The sequence below is a fragment of the Bos taurus genome, chromosome 3 (assembly GCF_002263795.3).
Source record: "Bos taurus isolate L1 Dominette 01449 registration number 42190680 breed Hereford chromosome 3, ARS-UCD2.0, whole genome shotgun sequence".
Lineage (NCBI taxonomy): Eukaryota > Metazoa > Chordata > Mammalia > Artiodactyla > Bovidae > Bos > Bos taurus.
Genome location: NC_037330.1, coordinates 14,216,823 through 14,231,489, shown reverse-complemented (window position 1 = coordinate 14,231,489; position 14,667 = coordinate 14,216,823).

Here is a 14,667-nt window from a genome sequence, read left to right as displayed (position 1 = left end):
AAACTAAGATCATGGCATCCAGTCCCATCAGTTAATGGCAAATAGATGGGGGAGGAAAAATGGAAGCAGTGACAGACTTCATTTTCTTGGACTCCAAAATCACTGCAAACAATGACTGCAGCCATGAAATTAAAAGACACTTGCTACTTGGAAGAAAAGCTATGACAAAACTAGACTGCATATTAAAAAGCAGAGACATCGCTTTCCTGTAAAGGTCTATATACTCAAAGCTATGGTTTTTCCAGTAGTCATGTATGGATGTGAGAGTTGGACTATAAAGAAAGCTGAGTACCAAAGAATTGATGCTTTCAAACTGTGGTGTTGGAGAAGACTCTTGAGAGTCCCCAGTCAATCCTAAAGGAAATCAACCCTGAATATTCATTAGAAGGACTAATGCTGAAACTGAAGCTCCAGTACTTTGGCCACCTGATGAGAAGAACCAACTCTTGGAAAAGACCCTGATGCTGGGAAAGATTGAGGGCAGGAGGAGAAGGGGGCAACAGAGAACGAAATGGTGGACAGTATCATCTACTTGACGGACATGAGTTTGAACAAACTCCAGGAGATAATGAAGGACAGGGAAGCCTAGCGTGCTGTGGTCCATGGGGTCGCAAAGAGTTGGGGACGACTTGTTCAGTCGGAGCAACTGAACAGCAACAACAACAACATAACTTGTTGACTCAAGATTCCGAGTCTGGCCTAGGAACTTGAACTCCTGCTCTGCCTGGCTCACTCAGTTGATAAACATTTATTAAGGGTCTTCTATAGACCAGGGACTAAAGGTCCAGCCCTAGTTCTGTTGGGCTTCTTGATCATGTAGGGGTGTAACAAGTTACCATGAATTAATGTCAGTGAGTGATGAGAGCTGTGGCAAGGTCGGAACACAGTGCTGACGGGGTAAGAGGAGAAGTCAGGGCCCCTGCAGGCCTGTCCCTGGGGGCTATGTGAGGTTGCCAAAGAAGAAATGGGCCTCCAGGAGTTCGAAATTTCAGGGGGTTCAAACTTCTCACAAGAGTTGTACAAAATAAAAGCCATTATGAGAAAGCAAGAATACATGACTATTTATAAGGTAAGCTCGGGGTCTTTCTACTCCTCCATCTTGGCCCCTCCCAGTTCTGAATGCTGGGAAGTCCAAGATCAAGACACCAGGTTGATGATCTTCTGGTGAGGGCCCTTTTCCTGATTCATATCTGGCAACTTCTTGCTGTGTTCTTTCGTAGTGGAAGGGGCCATGACTACTTATAAGAAAATAATCTGAAATGCAGACATATAAAGATCAGCAGAAATATTTATTACAGGAATATTTATAAAATGGGGGGGAAAATGTAAAGAACCTAAATATTCCGCAACAGGAGAATGGCTAAATAACTTACAGTGAGACCACTCTTGCTTACTGCCCAGTCACTGAGTCATGTTTGATTCTGTGACCCCTTGAACTGCAGCACACCAGGTTCCCCATCCTTCACTATCTCCCAGAGTTTGCTCAAAGAGTGGAACTATACAGTGCCCTAATACATAGTCTTAAAAAATGAATTTGAAGAAGGATTCTTAATAATTTGGGGGAAACGTCTATGATATGATTGAAGTGAAAAAAGCAGGTACAAATTGGTCCCTAAATAGTAAGAGCCATCTATGTTAAAAAAATTAATCGACTATGGCATCAAAAATAAATAAAACACTTAGTAATTTACAAAATATAGCCAAAAAAAATACAATAATTATACACTGAAAATTCCAAAATGGCATTGAAAGAAGCAAAAGAAGACCTACATAAATGGAAAAATACCTGTGTTTATGGATTGTCAGACTTAATAAGATCACAGTACTCTCCAAATTACTTGGCCAACAAAGGTTCGTCTAGTCAAGGCTATGGTTTTTCCTGTGGTCATGTATGGATGTGAGAGTTGGACTGTGAAGAAATCTGAGCACCGAAGAATTGATGCTTTTGAACTGTGGTGTTGGAGAAGACTCTTGAGAGTCCCTTAGACTGCAAGGAGATCCAACCAGTCCATTCTGAAGGAGATCAGCCCTGGGATTTCTTTGGAAGGAATGATGCTAAAGCTGAAACTCCAGTACTTTGGCCACCTCATGTGAAGAGTTGACTCATTGGAAAAGACTCTGATGCTGGGAGGGATTGGGGGCAGGAGGAGAAGGGGACGACAGAGGATGAGATGGCTGGATGGCATCACCAACTCGATGGACATGAGTTTGAGTGAACTCCGGGAGTTGGTGATGGACAGGGAGGCCTGGCGTGCTGCGATTCATGGGTCAACTGAGCGGCTGAACTGAACTGAACTAAACTGACTCTCCAAATTGGTCTACAGATTCAGCACAATCTCTATCAAAATCCTAGTCAGATTTTTGCATCACTCGACAAGTTGATCTGAAAATTCAAGTGGAAATGCCAGGGATCCTTTTTCTTGAAAATGAGCAAAGTTGAAGGACTAACACTTCCTAATTTCCAAACTTACGACAAAGTTATAATCATCAAGACTGTGGTTCTGGCACAGGCTTAATATAAAGATCAACAGAATAGAAATGAGGGTCCAGAAATAAATCCATACATTTACAGACAATTAATTTTCCACAAGAATGCAGAGACAATTTAATGAGGAGAGAAAAGTCTTTTCAACAAATGGTACTAAGACAATGGGATAGCCACATGCCAAAAAATGAAGATGGACCCCTACCTCACTTCATGTGCAAAAATTAACTCAAAATGAATCAAAAACCTACAGTTAGAGTGAAACCTCTAAAACTCTTAAAGTACAGATGTAAATTTTCATAACTTTGGATTAAACAATAGTTTCTTAGATATAAATCCAAAGGTACAAGCAACCAAAGAAAAAAACAGATAAATTGGACTTCATCAAAGTTAAAACATTTGTGCTCCGAAAGACACCATAAAGAAGTAAAAAGAAGGAGTTTCCCCAGTGGCCTAGGGCTTAGGATCCCACCATGGCCTGGGGTTCAATCCCTGGTCAGGGAAGTAAGAACCTACAAGTGTTGCAGTGCAGCTGGAAGAAAAAAGAAAGAAAGAAAGAAAGTAAAAAATTTCTCTACAGAATGGAAGAAAATACGTAAATTAAAAAATGGGTAAAAGATTTGGATACACATTTCTCCAAAGAAGATTGGCAAATGGCTAATAAGCTCGTGAAAAGATGCCCAACATCACTAGTTATCAGAGAAAGACAAGTGAAAACCACGATGCGGTGTCATTTCACACATGCTCGGATAATTGTAATTTAAGACTTTTTTAAAAAAAATGTGGACCATCTTTAAAATCTTTACTGAATTTTCTGCAGTATTCCTTCTGTTTTATGTTTTGGTATTTTGGCCATGAGGCATGTGGGATCTTCGTTCCCCAACCAAGGGCTGAATCTGTGCCCCCTGCCTTGGGAGCACAGGGTCTTAACTACTAGATCATCAGGGAAGTCCTGGGTAATTGTCATTTTTAAAATAAGCAATAACAAGTTTTGGTGAGGATGTGAAGAAATTGGAACCCTCATACACTGCTGGTGGAGAGGTAATACGGTGCAACTGCCTTGGGAAACAGTTTGAAAGTTCCTCCAAAAGTTAAATGTAGAATTACTGCATGATCCAGCAATCCCGCTTTTAAGTATACACCCAAGAGAACTGGAGACATATGTCTGTACAAAACCTATACACAGATGTTCATAGAAGCGCTATTTATAATAATAGTTTAAAAGTGGAAAAAATCCAAATGTCTCTCAACTGATGAACAGATAAACAAAATATGGTAAATTCACAGTGGAATATCATTCAGTCATCAAAAGGAATAGGGTGTTGCTACATTCTACAACATGGATAAACTAGGAAAATATACTAAGTGAAAGAAACCAGACAGAAAAGGCCACATACTGTTTAATTCCATTTACGTGCCTTTGTCTGAGTAGGCAAATCCATTGACATAGGTCAATTGGGAAGAGGAAAATGGAGTGACCACTAACAGATACAGGGTTTCTTTTGGGGTTGATGACATGTTCTGGAATCAGTGGTGATGGTTAAACTTGGGACAATACTAAAACTCACTGAATTGTACACTTTAAAAGGGTAAATTTGATGTTATGTGAATTATCTTTTAAAAATTCATATATACAGTAAAAGAACAAGAGAAGAATGCTAACATGTTATAGGCAGTCATTCTGAGATGAAAGAGCTGTGGGTGTGTCCCTTTCTTTATAACTTTTTTCTGAATTTTAGTTTTACTATAATTAACCTATTTTATCAGGAAAAATGACTTTAAAACAGCAAATGGATACAAATCAGAGTTCCTTGGTGCTAAAAAACTTGGTATGAAAATAAGGAGAAATATCATTGGAGGAGGGAATGGCTACCCACTCCAATATTCTTGCCTGCAGAATTCCATGGACAGAGGAGCCTGGCAGGCTACTGTCCATGGGATCGAAAGAGTTGGACACAACTGAGCAACTTACATTTTCACTTTTTTCATGATTGGTAACAGGGGGATCTTCAAGAGGAGGTAAGTGTGGCCCTGAGATGACCAACACTTGAATTCCTTTCTAAATTTCTGGAGCAGAATGAAATCCTAAAAACTAGGTATTAGGTTATTTTTCTTTACTCTAAGTCTGCCCAATGTCATAAAAATCATACTCTGCTAACAAATACCTTTGGTGCATAAACTTATATAACATTTTCCTCTACCTCTTCTCATTTATTTATTTGTTCTATTACTGAACTGCAAGATTGAGGGAAGAGAAAAGAACTTGTGGTTGCAACTACAGTATGGGGATTTTTAAAAAGTTTGTATCACAAATATTGACAATGTTTATCTAGTATAATGTGTGTGTGTGTGTGTGTGCTTTGACTGTGCTGCAAGGCTTTCGGGATGTTATTTCTCCCACCAGGGATTGAAACCAGAAGTCCTCCAGTAGAGAAATCGAGGAGTCCTAACCACTGGACCACCAGGGAATTCCCTAACATAATATTATTTTTCTGTCTGTCTCTTAGAGTTTTTCTTTAGGCTGATAGTATTTCCTAATCTTCAGGCCTAGGCAGTTTCTAATTTTCCTATTCCATTAACCATTTGGAATTTATAACAATAAAAATAATACAATTTCTTGTGTAGAGTGCTCTGCTATTTAAAAATAGTGGATTTCATTTAAAACAGTGGTTTACAGTTTGAAATATTTTCACAAACATTAATATATTTGATTCTCAGCCTAATCCCATGTTGTACACAATCTTCCCCATTTGTAAGTAGATAACCTGAGGGCAATGAGAAGGCAATGGCACCCCACTCCAGTACTCTTGCCTGGAGAATCCGATGGACAGAGGAGCCTGGTAGGCTGCAGTCCATGGGGTCGCTAAGAGTCGGACATGACTGAGCGACTTCCCTTTCACTTTTCACTTTCATGCATTGGAGAAGGAAATGGCAACCCACTCCAGTGTTCTTGCCTGGAGAATCCCAGGGACGGGGGAGCCTCGTGGGCTGCCGTCTAAGGGGTCGCACAGAGTCGGACACGACTGAAGCGACTTAGCAGTAACCTGAGGGCCATTCAGCACAGAAAAAGGAAATCGAATGGTCTCAGCCACAGGGGGTTGTTCTTTGACGCAGTTTAGTGTGTGTTCTGCTTAACAAACATTTATTTCTCTTTGAATCATCACTGCCACTGCTCCTTGGTCCCATGCTTCTCTCCGGTCTGGATCAAGACCTTTCTCTAAGTCTGGCATCACGGTCCCTATACTTCTCGTCTCTAACTCTCCCTGGCCTCAGTGTCCCCTGTGAAGGGGCCTGAACACCCCAGAGCCTGTCCATGCTGGTTGTGGTCGGGGGTGGGGAGAATGGGTGAGGGGAGAACCACCGAAGAGGTCTTCTTTCCTCTGTAGTGCTTGCTGCCCCTTATAGAGTCAGCTTAGAGGATTAAAGTTTTCAAGACAGCAGATACTTCCAACTTGGGTTGCTTTTTATATTTAAAAAATGAAATGGAAAAATTTCAGTAAAAATGTCATGGAAAATTTTCTGAACGGGGGAAGTATGAAAGACACCAACATGAGTGGGAGCAGAGGTAGGAAAAAGGACTGAGCTGAAAAGAGAAACACCTCATTCCTTTGACACTGCTGCCGCATATATCAAGAAGGAAAACACTCTGAGAAACTGGAACTCTCCCTCTGAACTGAAGCTTAGCTAAGCCTTGGCAAGCAAGAGTCTGAAGGGCGCTCTGAGTCTGGTAGACGCCCCCAGAACTTTAAAGTCCCTGCGGTAGCATTCCCATTTCAGAATGTTCTCCGCCTTAAACAAATGGTGATTTTCCATCAGGGCCCAGGACGCCAGCTGAGTGCGGAGTCCCTCGCTCTGCAGGGCCTGTCAGTGGGTAATGCAGCCTTCTCCCGCCACCTGCTGGCTATGTGATGTATTGCATATTAAATCATGAAAAAAGTCAAAACAGTTCAGTTCAGTCGCTCAGTCGTGTCCGACTCTTTGCGACCCCATGAATCGCAGCACGCCAGGCCTCCCTGTCCATCACCATCTCCTGGAGTTCACCCAAACTCATGTCCATCGAATCGGTGATGCCATCCAGCCATCTCATCCTCTGTCGTCCCCTTCTCCTCTTGCCCCCAATCCCTCCCAGCATCAGAGTCTTTTCCAATGGGTCAACACTTCGAATGAGGTGGCCAAAGTATTGGAGTTTCAGCTTCAGCATCAGTCCTTCCAATGAACACCCAGGACTGATCTCCTTTAAGATGGATTGGTTGGATCTCCTTGCAGTCCAAGGGACTCTCAAGAGTCTTCTCCAACACCACAGTTCAAAAGCATCAATTCTTCGGTGCTCAGATTTCTTCACAGTCCAACTCTCACATCCATACATGAGCACTGGAAAAACCATAGCCTTGACTAGATGGACTTTTGTTGGCAAAGTAATATCTCGGCTTTTCAATATGCTGTCTAGGTTGGTCACAACTTTCCTTCCAAGGAGTAAGCATCTTTTAATTTCATGGCTGCAATCACCATCTGCAGTGATTTTGGAGCCCCCAAAATAAAGTCTGACATTGTTTCCACTGTTTCCCCATCTATTTCCCATGAAGTGATGGGACCAGATGCCTTAAGAAACAAAAATGCCTTGAAAATCTGGAAGGACAGACAACAAAATGTAAAAATTTAATTCTTTCTGCATGGTAGGATTAAGAGGGATTTTCCTTTTTAAATGTTTTTATGTTTGTTAAATTGCCTGCAATTAGGAGCCTCATTGTGGGATCAGTTTTTAAGAAAGCAATAAAAAGTGGTCCTCCAATTTAAAAATTATTATTCTGTGACTTATTCTGGCTTCACTTTTTAAATTTTATTTATTTTTAATTGGAGGATAATTGCTTTACAATGTTGTATTGATTTCTGCCATACATCAACATGAATCAGCTGTAAGTATACACATGTCCCCATCCTCCTGAACCTCCTTCCCACCTCCCGCCCCATCGCACCCCTTTAAGCTGTCACAGAGCACCGGGTTGAGCTCCCTGCATCACACAGCAAATTTCCACTGGCTCTTTATTTTATATATGGCTTTGTTGTTGTTCAGTTGCTCAGTTGTGTTTGATACTTTGTGACCGCATGGACTGCAGCACACCAGGCTTCCCTGTCCTTCATTATCTCCTGGAGTTTGTTCAAACTCATGTCCATTGAGTCTATGATGCCATCCAACCATCTTATCCTCTGTCATCCCGTTTTCCTGCCCTCAGTCTTTCCCAGCATCAGGGTCATTTCCAATGAGCTGGTTCTTCATATCAGGTGGCCAAAGTATTGGAGCTTCAGCTTTAGTGTCAGTCCTTCCAATGAATATTCAGGCTTGATTTCACTTAGGATTGATTGGTTTGATCTCCTTGCAGTCTGAGGGACTCTCAAGAGTCTTCTCCAGCACCACACAACTCAAAAGTATTGCTCAGCCTTCTTTATGGTCCAACTCTCACATCTGTATATGACAACTGGGAAAACCATAACTTTGACTATATGGACCTTTGTCACAAAGCAATGTCTTTGCTTTTTGATATGCTGTCTAGGTTTGTCATAGCTTTTCCTCCAAGGGGCAAGTGTCTTAATTTCATGGCTGCAGTCAATGTTAGCAGTGACTTCAGAGCTCAAGAAAATGAAATCTGTCACCACTTCCCCCTTCTATTTGCCATGAAATGATGGGAACAGATGCCATGATCTTCGTTTTTTGAATGTTGAGTTTTAAACCAGCTTTTTCACTCTCCTCTTTTATCCTCATCAAGAGGCTGTTTAGTTCCTCTTCACTTTCTTCCATTAGAGTGGCATCATCTGCATTTCTGTGGTTGTTGATATTTCTTCCAGCAGTCTTGATTCCAGCTTGTGATTCAACCAGCCCAGCATTTCACATGATGTACTCTGCATAGAAGTTAAATAAGCAGGGTGACAATATACAGCTTTGTCGTACTCCTGTCCCAATTTTAAACCAGCCCGTTGTTCCATGTAAGGTTCAAACCGTTACTTCTTGATCTGCATATAAATTTCTCAGGAGACTGGTAAGGCTATCTGGTAAACCATATCTTAAGAATTTTCCACAGTTTGTTGTGATCCACACAGTCACATATCATGCAATAATGGATATGATAAAGGACAGAAATGGTAAGGACCTAACAGAACTAGAAGAGATTAAGAAGAGGTGCCAAGAATACACAGAAATATACCAAAAAAAAAAAAAAGTCTTAATGACCTGGATAACTATGATGGTGTGGTCACCTACCTACAACTGGACATCCTGAAGTGTGAAGTCAAGTGGACCTTAGGAAGCATCACTATGAAAAAAGCTAGTGGGGGTGATGGGATTCCAGCTTAGCTATTTCAAAATAATGCTTAAACTGATGCTGTTAAAGTGCTGCACTCAATATGTCAACAAATTTTGAAAACCCAACAGTGGCCACAGGACTGAAAAATATGTTTTCATCCCAATCCCAAAGAAAGGCAACACCAACAAATGTTCAAACTACCATACAATTGTGTTAATTTCCCATGCATGTAAGATTATGTTCAAAATTCTTCAAGCTAGGCTTCACCATTCTGAAGTTCTTGTACCAAGAACTTCCAGATGTACAAGCTGGGTTTAGAAAAGGCAGAAGAACTAGAGATCAAATTGCCAACATTCATTAGATCATAAAGTAAGCAAGAGAATTCTGGAAAAACATCTACTTCTGCTTTACTATGCGAGAGCCTTTGACTGTGTGGATCACAGCTGGAATATTATGCAGACATGGAAAAGAATGAAGTTTTATGTCACGCACTAATAGGAACAGATGCTCACAACATATTATTAGGTTAAAAAAAGCAAAGTAGGGAACAGTTTGTATAATATGATCTCAAATAGATTTTAAAAAGAATATATACCTGATGTATATTTCTGTTTATCTGCATTCTTGTAGTTTCTTTACAACTTTCTGGGCATTTACAGAAGAAGCTTAACAATAGTTTAATTGCTCCAGGAGAAGATAAGAAGAAGGAAGGATTTTGCTTTTCATTTTATTCCTTTGTTTGTAGATTAATTCTTTTTTATTCTGTTCATGCATTAATTTTGTTGTATTTTGGTGTATGGATGTGAGAGTTGGACTGTAAAGAAAGCTGAGCGCTGAAGAATTGATGCTTTTGAACTGTGGTGTTGGAGAAGACTCTTGAGAGTCCCTTGGACTGCAAGGAGATCCAACCAGTCCATTCTGAAGGAGATCAGTCCTGGGTGTTCACTGGAAGGAATGATGCTAAAGCTGAAACTCCAGTACTTCGGCCACCTCATTCGAAGAGTTGACCCATTGGAAAAGACTCTGATGCTGGGAGGGATTGGGGGCAAGAGGAGAAGGGGACGACAGAGGATGAGATGGCTGGATGGCATCACCGATTCGATGGACATGAGTTTGGGTGAACTCCAGGAGATGGTGATGGACAGGGAGGCCTGGCGTGCTGCGATTCATGGGGTCGCAAAGAGTCGGACACGACTGAGTGACTGGATTGAACTGAACTGAACTGAACTTGGTGATAGAAATAAGCGGAACACTGACTTATATGCGTTCATGGTATCTGTGTTCTTAAGATCAGGTGATCCCTTAGAATCAATCAATCAGTATCTGTGTTTTGATTGATTCTGTTCCCTTTGGCACTTCTTCCCCTTACCAAAGCTAAGGACTAAAATATATTGAGTGCATTATATGAGTCAGTTTATTTTTGTCGCTAAGTAGTATCCAACTCTTTTATGACCCCATGGACTGGAGCCCACCAAGCTCCTCTGTCCATGGGATTTTCCAGGCAAGAATACTGGAGTGGGTTGCCATTTCCTTCTCCAATATGAGTCAGGCTCAGTTCTAATTATTGATGTTGTTATCCTCATTTTCCTATGAAAACAATGAAGAGAAGGTAAAGTGCCTAATGTTATCCAGCTAGTGGGTTGCCTGAGATTTATCTCCAGATACTCAAATTCCAGAGCCTGTGAAACTCCAACATTATGCCCTGCCTTTTGGTTAAGCTTGCAGAAATTAAAGAAAGAAGACCTCAATTTTATCTATCTACTCAGTCAACATTTTCTGAATGCCTCCTATATGCCATGTGAGAAAGCTGTCAAATTTGGGGGAGGCGATGACTTCCTGGAGGAAGCACAAGGGATGCATTATGATGTCTCTGATGTAGCTAATGAAACTGAGTTGCTGTACCAGTGGCGGCCCACTGGAGCCGCAGCCTTAACTACAAGGAGGCACTGTAGGGGACTCTTGCTGAGAATGGCCACCCCATGCTCGTGCCTTTGCTGGTTCTCTGCAGGCTGGCGACACAAAGGAGCCTACCCTCAGAGAGGTTCAGGCTGTCAGGACACTCCTGTGCCAGTTCTGCAAGTGGATCTGCAGTTGGAGGGAAAACAGCCAGAAGTATAGGGAAGCTGAGGAGTGGAAAAAACACATTTCTCTAAGTTATTGGTTAACACACATTAAAGATTGGCTTAACTCATTAATGAGGGAACTAGAAGAAGACAAAGGAGCTGCTTTGAAGAGCATTTGAGAAACAGGGAATTTATATAGTCAATAAGCAAAAGGAATACTGAAATAAGACTGCTAATTTAGATATGATTGGTCAATTTTCCAGGACAATAGAACCAAAATACCTTTGTGGTTAATTTCTCTATTGGGCAATAAAACCCTATTGTTTTAGCAACTTTAGCAAGTTAACCACTAACCATGGTTGTGGTAGTTTAGTCACTAAGTCTTATCCGACTCTTTTAAGACCCCATGGACTGTAGCCCGCCAGGCTCCTCTGTCCATGGCATTTCACAGACAAACATACTGGAATGGGTTGCCAGTTCCTTCCCCAGGGGATCTTCCCAACCTAAGGATCAAACCCAAGTCTCCAGCATTGCAGGTGGATTCTTTACCAACTGAGCCTCCAGGGAAGGCTAACCACTAACTATCAGATCAGATCAGATCACATTAGTCGCTCAGCCGTGTCTGACTCTCTGCGACCCCATGAATCGCAGCACGCCAGGCCTCCCTGTCCATCACCAACTCCCGGAGTTCACTCAGACTCATGTCCATCGAGTCAGCGATGCCATCCAGCCATCTCATCCTCTGTCATCCCCTTCTCCTCCTGCCCCCAATCCCTCCCAGCATCAGAGTCTTTTCCAATGAGTCAACTCTTCGCATGAGGAGGCCAAAGTACTGGAGTTTCAGCTTTAGCATCATTCCTTCCAAAGAAATCCCAGGGCTGATCTCCTTCAGAATGGACTAGTTGGATCTCCTTCAGAATGAACTGGTTGGATCTCCTTGCAGTCCAAGGGACTCTCAAGAGTCTTCTCTTGAACACCACAGTTCAAAAGCATCAATTCTTCGGCACTCAGCCTTCTTCACAGTCGAACTCTCACATCCATACATGACCACAGGAAAAACCATAGCCTTGACTAGACGAACCTTTGTTGGCAAAGTAATGTCTCTGCGTTTGAATATGCTATCTAGGTTGGTCATAACTTTCCTTCCAAGGAGTAAGCATCTTTTAATTTCATGGCTGCAGTCACCATCTGTAGTGATTTTGGAGCCCAGAAAAATAAAGCCTGACACTGTTTCCACTGTTTCCCCATCTATTTCCCATGAAGTGATGGGACCAGATGCCATGATCTTCGTTTTCTGAATGTTGAGCTTTAAGCCAACTTTTTCACTCTCCACTTTCACTTTTATTAAGAGGCTTTTGAGTTCCTCTTCATTTTCTGCCATAAGGGTGGTGTCATCTGCATATCTGAGGTTATTGATATTTCTCCCGGCAATCTTGATTCCAGTTTGTGTTTCTTCCAGCCCAGCGTTTCTCATGATGTACTCTGCATATAAGTTAAATAAACAGGGTGACAGTATACAGCCTTGATGAACTCCTTTTCCTATTTGGAACCAGTCTGTTGTTCCATGTCCAGTTCTAACTGTTGCTTCCTGACCTGCATACAAATTTCTCAAGAGGCAGATCAGGTGGTCTGGTATTCCCATCTCTTTCAGAATTTTCCACAGTTGATTGTGATCCACACAGTCAAAGGCTTTGGCATAGTCAATAAAGCAGAAATAGATGTTTTTCTGGAACTCTCTTGCTTTTTCTATGATCCAGGACTGTAAATGTTTTATCTTTTTTGATTGTAGATTATTTATCAAATACACTTCAACAGCAAAGTTACAATCTCCAAGAGAACCAGTTGAGTGTTAAGCAAGCTTTTAAACAGTCTACCAGAGCGACACCAAAAAAAAACCCCAAACTAATAAAAACCCCAATAATCAAAACAACTCTGGGCAACCCTATGGACTGTGCCCGCCAAGGTCGTCTGTCCATGGTATTCTCCAGGCAAGAATACTGGAGTGGGTTGCCATGCCCTCCTCCAGGGGATCTTCCTGACCCAGGAACCGAACCCATGTCTCTTATGTCTCCTGCAATGGCAGGAAGTTTCTTTACCACTAGCATCATCTGGGAAGCTCTAATCAAATCAAAACAAAACAAAATAAAAAGAAGCAATCCTCCTTTTACCTCTTCTAGGTTTGGAGGAATTATTCTTCTGCAGAAGGGGAGAACTCATCTAACTCTGGAGATGAGCTACCTGGATTACTTACTAACAATTTAGTAACTTTCTTTCGATATTGATTTTTTCATCCATAAAATGGGAATGACACTGTGAGAGTATTTGTATCTGTCAGTGACAGAATGTAAAGCAATAATTTGGTGCTTGCTTTTTTATATTTGTTTTTTATTTTTAAAATTTTCGGCTGTGCTGAGGCTTCGTTGCTGCACGCAGGCTTTCTTTAGTTGTGAGTGGGGGCCGCTCTTCGCTGCACTGCACTGGGTTCTCACCGCAGGGGCTCCCGTAGTTGCAGCTCGCTGGCCCTAGAGCGCAGCCTCCGTAGTTGCCCCGAAGCACGTGGGATCTTCCCGACCAGAGATCGAACCTGTGTCCCCTGCATTGGCAGGCAGATCCTTAACCACTGAACCACCAGGGAAGCCCAGGGACTTAACTTTTTAAAATTATTCACATTTGGGTCTGAGAACGGTTGATTAATACCTGCAAATCTTCTTACTTCTGGGCTTAAATTTGAGCCACGTGAGACTGAGACTATGTACAAAATCGAGTTAGATCCTGCCAAGGCTGGCTTGAAGGAGGACAGAAGCAGGAATTTGAGAGAGCAAGCCTGAGGCCCAGGGGCATGAGAAGGGATGATAAAAATGAGGCCTCGGGAGCTCAAGGAATTTGCAGAGGTCAAAACCACAATTTTTTAAAAAAATTATTGAAGTAGAGTTGATTTACAATGTATTAATTTCTGCTGTACAGCAAAGTGACTCAGTTACACACATATATACATTCTTTACCATATTCTTTTCCATTATGTGTTATCATCAGCTGTTGAATATAGTTCCCTATGCTATACAGTAGGGCTTTGTGGTTTATCTGTCCTACATGTAACAGTTTGCATCTACTAACACCAAACTCCCAATCCTTCCCTCCCCAGCCCTCCTCCCCCTTGGCAACCACAAATCTATTCTCTATATCCGTGAGTCTACTTCTCTTTCATAGATAAGTTCGTCTGTGTCGTATTTTAGACTTCACGTATGGTATTTGTCTTTCACTTTCTGACTTCACTTAGTTTGATAATCTCTATGTTCATCTATGTTGCTGCAAATGGCATTATTTCATTCTTTTTATGGCTGGGTAATATTCCATTGTATATATGTAACACACCTTCATCTGTTCATCTGTAGATGGACATTTAGGTTGCTTCTTTGTCTTGGCTGTTGTGAACAGTGCTACAGTGAACATTCTCAAATTATAGTTTTCTCTGGATATTTGCCCAGGAGTGGGATTGCTGGATCATTTGGCAACTCTAGTTTTAGCTTTTTGAGGAATCTCCATACTGTTTTCCACAGTGGCTGCACCACAGAAATACAATTTAAATGGCCCACTTGGGCTTTCCTGGTGGTCCAGTGGCTAAGACTCCTCACTCCCAATGCAGGGGGCCCAGGTTCAATCCCTGCTCCAAGAACTAGATCCTACATGCTGCAGCGAAAGATCTTGCATGTCACAATGAAGATCGAGGATCCTGAGTGGCACAACTAAGACTCAGCACAGCCAGAAGAGAAGGCCCACCTGAGTACAGCCACGAAGTGACTGTGACAAACAGAAGGGTAGGTAA